This window comes from Cervus canadensis, chromosome 30 (assembly GCF_019320065.1).
Source record: "Cervus canadensis isolate Bull #8, Minnesota chromosome 30, ASM1932006v1, whole genome shotgun sequence".
NCBI lineage: Eukaryota > Metazoa > Chordata > Mammalia > Artiodactyla > Cervidae > Cervus > Cervus canadensis.
In genome coordinates, this window is record NC_057415.1 from 7,117,557 (window position 1) to 7,124,825 (window position 7,269).

A 7,269-nucleotide genomic window follows, 5' to 3' on the forward strand; every position below is an offset into this window, starting at 1 on the left:
CTTGTCTTCAACTGCCCCAGGGGAGACGAAGCCTTTGTTACGGTAATGAATGGGGAGGCCTCTGCAGGAATCCGAACTCCACCCGACGCTGGGCGCCCCGGCCGGAGGAGAGGGCAGGGCGGGAGGTTGAGCTCCCTCTCTGGCTCTGTAGGTGGCAGTGCGCTTGCATCCTTGAGGCGGGATGCAGGCGTGGCCACCCCAGCGCCTGGCCCCAGCAGAGACCAGATCTACCCCCGCCCGCGCTCCAGGAGAAAACGGATCTCTGCAACCATCTCGGATGCTTTCCAGCCGCCCATCCACCGGCCTCTCCTCCTTCAGTCAGCCTGCAAAACTAGAGGCCCGCTTGCAAAAAAAAAAATACAGCGTGGAAAAGCCTCCACCGAGTTCATACAAAGCCCAAGCTCTCCGAATGGATCCTTTGGTTTGTTTTTACTTTAACTGATTTCAGTCTTTGGTCCTGCGCAAACCGGTCTGCTGCTGAGAGATTTAAAGGAAAAGTTCTGCGCCTTTAAGAACTCAGTTTAGCTGCTCAGTCGTTTCCGACTCTTTGCAACTCCATGGACTGCAGCACGCCAGGCCTCCCTGTCCTTCACCATCTCCCGGAGCTTGCTCGGACTCCTGTCCATTGAACCTTAAGGACTCCAGGTCAGGCTAATTCTTCCTCAGCATGTTTGTCATTCAAGCTGAAGTCTCTTTTTGGCTCATGCCACCGGACCCCATCCCCCCAGCAAGGTGACTCATGTGGTGACTTCTCTCTCAGGGTTGCCCCTGTGGGTTATCTCCAGGGGTTGTTCGGTCTCTCAGTCATGTCCCGCTCTTTGTGACCCCACAGACTGCAGCACGCCAGGCTTCCCTGACCTTCACTATCGTCGGGAGTTTGTTCAAACTCATCTCCATTAAATCGGTGATGCCATCCACCCATCTCATACTTTGTCGCCCCCTTCTTCTGCCTTCAATCTTTCCCAGCATCAGGGTCTTTTCCAGTGAGTCAGCTCTTTGCATCAGGTGGCCAAAGTATTGGAGCTTCAGCATCAGTCCCCTTCCAATGAATATTCAGGGTTGATTTCCTTTAGGATTGACTGGTTTGATCTCCTTGCTGCCTGGCCCCTCTGAAAAGGAGTTAGTTCAGAGGCTTAGGGTCCCAGCTGCCTTTGAAGAAGATAGAGTGTCCTGCTCCTCAATTAGACACTGGTTCCACAAAACCAAGCAGCTGCCTGCAGTCTTACGAAGAGAAGCACAGAGAGTTGGGGTTCTGGGCTCAGGTTCCCTCTCTGCCGTTTACCAGAATAAATGTTGGGCTCTTTTGAGTCACAATCTGCAACATGGCCCTTCCCCAGGTGTACAATGAGAGGATAAGCAGTGCCAGACCCAAACCAAAGAAAAAATCACTAACACGGATGTCTTGTCTTTATTTAAAATCTTGATATTTTTTCCTCATGCACCACCCTTCCCCCCCTTTTTAAAGATCTTTTTGGCCACTCTGTATAGCATGTGAGATCTAGTTCCCTGACCAGGGATTGAACCCAGACCATCTGCATTGGGAGCTCAGAATTTTAGGCACTAAACTACCAGGGAAGTCCCCTCAGAGGGCAATTTTTATTTGTTTTTTTATTTATTTTAATTGAATGAAAAATTCTTTAAATTTTATAGTGCTTTACAATTTTCAATAGTTTCACACACGTGATGTCATCTAATCCCATAATAACCCTTTTTTTTTGGCCCTTGCCCCGAGGTTGTGCCTCCTCCTACCCTCTCCCCACTGACAACCACTAATTTGTTCTCCATATCTATGAGTCTGCTTCTTGTTTGTTTTATTCACTAGTTTGTTGTATTTGTTAGATTCCACATATGCTGCTAAGTCACTTCAGTCGTGTCCAACTCTGTGCGACCCCATAGACAGCAGCCCACCAGGCTCCCCCATCCCTGGGATTCTCCAGGCAAGAATACTGAAGTGGGTTGCCATTTCCTTCTCCAATGCATGAAAGTGAAAAATGAAAGTGAAGTCACTCAGTCATGTCAGACTCTTAGCGACCCCATGGACTGCAGCCTACCAGGCTCCTCCATCCATGGGATTTTCCAGGCAAGAGTACTGGAGTGGGGTGCCATTGCCTTCTCCGACATTCCACATATAAATGATATCAAACAGTACTTGTCTTCCTCTGTCTGACTTTATTTCACTTAGCCTTATGCCCAAAGAGCAGTTTTAACATAAGCTCTGTGCATATAGATGGTGGAAGAAAGAGAGAGAATGAAAAAACATGTGAGAAGAGCATGAGCATATGGGTGGAAGAATGATCCCATTTCTTCTTCCTTTGGCCCAGGATGAAACACAGTAGCATCATCACTTGTTTCTCTCAGTTTCAGATGTCAAGACATTAATGACAGTTTCTGCGTAGGGTGGGAGAAACACAGAAGGGAAAAACAGCTGTGTGTCTTCTCCAGAATGGAAGAGATGAGAGCAGTGGCAATTTGCCCCCCTTAAACCTCCCGCCTCCCTTTCCACCTTTGTATTAGAATTCTAGTTTTTAGCTGAGCACATACTGCCCACCCTAAAGACTTCATTTTCCAGATTGTCTGACAGAGGTGTGGCTGTGTGCCTAATTTCCCACTGAAGAAATGTGGGACTTTTTAAAAGGGAAAGGATGTTCTTATCTTCTCCCTATTCTTCCATCTTGCTGCCTGGAATATGGATGTGATGACTGGAGCATTAGCAGCCACTGTGGAGCAAGAGGCTACCCTACAGGTAGAGATGGAAGGGGCATGGGTCTCTGATGGTTTTGTGAAGCTGTCCCAGAAGTCCTAGAATGCCTAACTCTATTCTTTTACATGAAAAAGAAATGTTATCTTATTGAAGACTAAACTAGAGGAAGTGGTTGAGGAGTCTTTCTCTTTTATGCAAGTGAACCTAATCCTAACTGATAAGAGAATTTATGTCAAAACAACATAATCCTATTTTGCTGGAAACTTTTTTCTCAATGTACAGCAAGAGACCATGGCCAGAACTAGAAAAGTTCTGTGATGTATCTAACCTTTCCTGCATTATTAAAATGTCACATTCATTCCAGAGACCAGAGCAACTGATAATGCCAGGCCTGGAAGAGCCCCACTCTTCCTCTTCCTGTTTCACAATAACTTAATGAACCAAGTTGTAGTATCACCATTTGAGAAGCTCCCCCATTGCCTCCCCAGCACTGCAACAGAAAAGTAAAATAATCAACTGTCACAGCGCTGATTGGGGGGTGGGGGAGGGTGTTAAGTGACATTAGTATGTCCCAATTTTTCATGTCCTCACCCTCTTTTATGTCAACCCAGTAATAGGTGTTATTGTCCTCTGTTGATACATGTGTGAACTGAAATGCACAGAGATGGACCTGCTGACCCTTAGACAGTGAATATTGGGATCCTGCTCCACAAATTCATGTTGAAGGAATGAATGAAAGCCCATGCTTTATTCACTACCTTGCTGAACATAGATGTAAAAGACAGATGTAAAAAAAAATTCTGATGAATAACATCCTCCTTCCTAATATATCTTTGAATGACTGAATGAGAATGACTGTGGGTGGCATCCAATCCCTGGGTCAGGAAGATCCCCTGGAGGAGGAAAGGGCAACCCACTCCAGTATTCTTGCCGGGAGAATCCCATGGACAGAGGAACCTGGCAGGCTATAGTCCATGGGGTCTCAGAGTCAGACACCTCTGAAGCGATTTAGCACGCATAGTACATGCAGTGGTGTTGTGAGTGTGTAGCATGCTGTCCAGTCCCTGAAGTCCCTAATTTGGGGACATGAAGGCCCTCCAGCCTGGCTCACCACCCGTCAGCACCACCTTCCTGTTGGATTTCTGTTCATCTGTCAGCTTCTGAGTCTCCTGGTGTCACAGGGCGGTACCTTCTCCAAGGGCCTTCCTGCTCTTGGAAGTTAGTGGTATCCCCAGAGTGGCTCCTTTCCAGGCCCCTGGCACTTCCTAGACCATGAGAGCTTGGGAAAAGGGGGCTCCAACTCCCCCTCAGAACTACAGTCCCCTCTTCTTGTCCAGCTCCCGCAAACTATCATGGTTTCTATGCGTGAGACGGTTGGATGGCATCACCGACTCGATGGACGTGAGTTCGCGCAAACTCTGGGAGATAGTGACAGACGAGGAAAGCCTGGCGTGTTGCAGTCCATCAGGTCATAAAGAGTCGGACACGACTGAGCGACTAACAGCAACAACCAGTCCTCACTCCCCAAAAGCCTAATTTTACTTCTGTTTTTCAAATGATAGGTTTCCATGGCCTATAGCAGAAGACGTTAGGACAGAATCCAAACCCTCAGTAACACGACATGAAGAATACAGATTTGAGAAACAGATGGTCTTACTTCCCAATAAGGGGGGGGGAAATGATTTTACGCAGGTTGGAGTGGAACCAGTGAAGACGTGCCACTGTAGGTAACATTCCAACAAAACTTTGAGGCTATGAGTTATTCTCAGATAAGAAGCAACTTCTAACATTTTCATTTTTAGCAATTCCAGCACTACGTGCCAGTCACATACTTTACAGTGAAGCACTCGAACCCTCCCTCCAGAAACCCTACCATGGAATCTACTGTTAACTGCACTTGCTCGCTTTGAAAACAGTTACACGGGCTTTCTGGGGGCTCAGTGGTAAAGAATCCGCCTGCCAGTGCAGGCGACACGGGTTCAATCCCTGGGCCAGGAAGATCCCACACGCCATGGAACAGCTAAGCCAGTGTGCTACAGCTACTGAACCTGACTGAGCTCTGGAGCCAGCAAGCCACAACCACTGAGCCTGCAGGCCCCAGAGCCTGTGTGCCGCAAGCAAAGCCACTGAGATGAGAAGCCTGAGCACTGCAACTGGAGAGTAACCGCCCTGCTCGCTGCAACTAGAGAAATGCCTGCTTGCACCAACGAAGACCCAGCACAGCCACAAATAAATAAATAAAATTATATTTTTAAAAAAGAAAACTGAGTCAAGTAACTTTCCCAAGATTGAGTCCCACCGGTTTGACTCCAGAGCCCACACTCCTAACCATCATTGTAGATTAGATCATGAACCTTTTATCTGTTGCTATGAGGATTCAACCAGATGCTCTTTCCTCTGTTTATTTATTTTTTCCCTCTGTTTACAATGCCCTCCAGCAACACGCTGGTCTAACCAGCCCCTACTTTCTCAGGGGCCCAGGTTGCTTTCGTCTACTCCGGCTGCAGTAACAAAACACCATAGACTCAGCGGGCTGAACGGCAGAGAGCCATGTTCTCACAGTTCTGGAGGCTGGAAGTTCATCATCAAGGTGCCGGCAGGGCTGGCTCTCCTTGGCTTCCGGATAGCTGCCGTCCCACTATGTCCTCATGTGGTCTTTCCTCTATGTGCACATTTCCCTGGAGCTTCACTGGTGTCTCAAACAGTAAAGAATCTGCCTGCAATGTAGGAGTCTCAGGTTTGATCCCTGGATCAAGAAGACCCCCTGGAGAAGGGAATGGCAACCCACTTCAGTATTCTTGCCTGGAAAATCCCATGGACAGAGGAGCCTGGCAGGCTACAGTCCACGGGGTCACAAACAGTTGGACAGGACTGAGTGACTATCACTTTCATTTTCACTTTCTTCAACATCACCCTCAACTAAAAACACTTGCCTTCCCAAACTCCCTGGTAGCTGGGAGTTGGATTCTCTGCTGCTTGCAGCCTAGAGGCATTTCTAAGTGCTTTATCTAAACAATCACTACAGGAAATTGAAAGCCACGGCCTTTGGGGATAGCAGATAAGCACTAGGGAAAGAGAAAACATTCACAAAGAAATGAACCATGTTCTGGATGCCTACAAGTCATCTTAACTGAGTGTTGAAATCTCAGTTTTCAGGAATCAGAAAAACCGTAAAAACCAGAAATGTGGGACTTCCCTGGTGATCCATTGGTTAAGATTTTGCCTTCCAAAGCAGGATATGTGGGTTCAATCCCTGGTTGAGAAGCTAAGATCCCACATGCCTCAAGGCCAAAAAACCAAAGCATAAAACCAAAGCAAAGTTGTAACAAATTCAATAAAGACTAAAAAAATGGCTTACTTCCAATAAAAAAAACAAACCAAAACCAAAACAAACCAAAAACCTTTATATAAAGGGTGAGATAGAAGTTGGAATTTGCAATATTAAACTAAGTGAAATAAATTTTTTATGGCTCATACCATTATATAGCCAAGGCAAATGTATACACTGAGTCCAAACCAAAATACAAAACCAATTTGTTCAGTGGCTCAGTCATGTCTGACTCTGCAATCCCATGGACTACAACACGCCAGGCTTCCCTGTCCTTCACCATCTCCCAGAGTTTGCCCAAGTTCATGTCCATTGAGTCAGTGATGCCATCCAACCATCTCATCCTCTGTTACCATTCTCCTCCTGCCTTCCATCTTTCTTAGAATCAGGGTCTTTTCTAATGAGTCAGCTCTTCACATCAGGTAGCCAAAGTGTTGGAGCTTCAGTTTCAGCATCAGTCCTTCCAATGAATATTCAGGACTGATTTCCTTTAGGACTGACTGGTTTGATCTCCTTGTTGTCCAAGGGATTCTCAAGAGTCTTCTCCAGCACCATAGTTCAAAAGCATCAAGTCTTTGGCGCTCAGCCTTCCTTGGGGTCCAACTCTCACATCTATAAATGACTACTGGAAAAACCATAGTTTTGACTATACAGACCTTGGTCTGCAAAGTGATGTCTCTGCTTTTTAATATGCTGTCTAGGTTTTAGTACTTAAATTAACAGCATCATTTTAATATGCTAGGTTGTGTTTTACCAGATTAACTCACACGTGTTAATATTAAGGCCCCGTAGCCTCAGGTCCTGCTCTGTATTTCAAATATTCTATATGTTGTCGTTGGTGAGGCAGGGAACATCTATTTGTATAATAGGTTGTATGAAATGGCATTAATAATTTCCAAGCTTTGTTTCAAGAGAATCTGACTCCATGGCTTCACACTCAAAACTGCCAACGGGCAACCTTCAATGCCAGCTTAATGTGGTGTCATTTGATGGTTACAAAGCAGTTTTGTCCCTTTGAGCGGGAAGTTAACACTGTAACTTTATTGAAATATGCACTAAATAAGTATCTAATCCAATTATGACTGGAATTGGTTACAGAAGATTTCTTCATGGTGCATTTACAATTACACATATAGCTAATGACCTCTCACCAAGCTGGCATGGCCTGCCTGACACAGGCTGCCCACAGAACATGTGACCACTCTGCCCATACACGACTGATATCCAAGCCCATGGCTTT

The 7,269-nt window shown here is 46.1% G+C and overlaps 1 long non-coding RNA gene across 1 annotated transcript; it reads left to right on the forward strand.

The window, feature by feature from the left end:
• Positions 1 to 271: 271 nt before the first annotated feature.
• LOC122432047 lies at positions 272 to 4,887 on the forward strand. Its single transcript, XR_006266701.1, has 3 exons — positions 272 to 645; positions 4,264 to 4,424; positions 4,504 to 4,887. It is a non-coding gene; the product is annotated as an uncharacterized LOC122432047 (long non-coding RNA).
• The last annotated feature ends 2,382 nt before the right edge of the window (positions 4,888 to 7,269 follow it).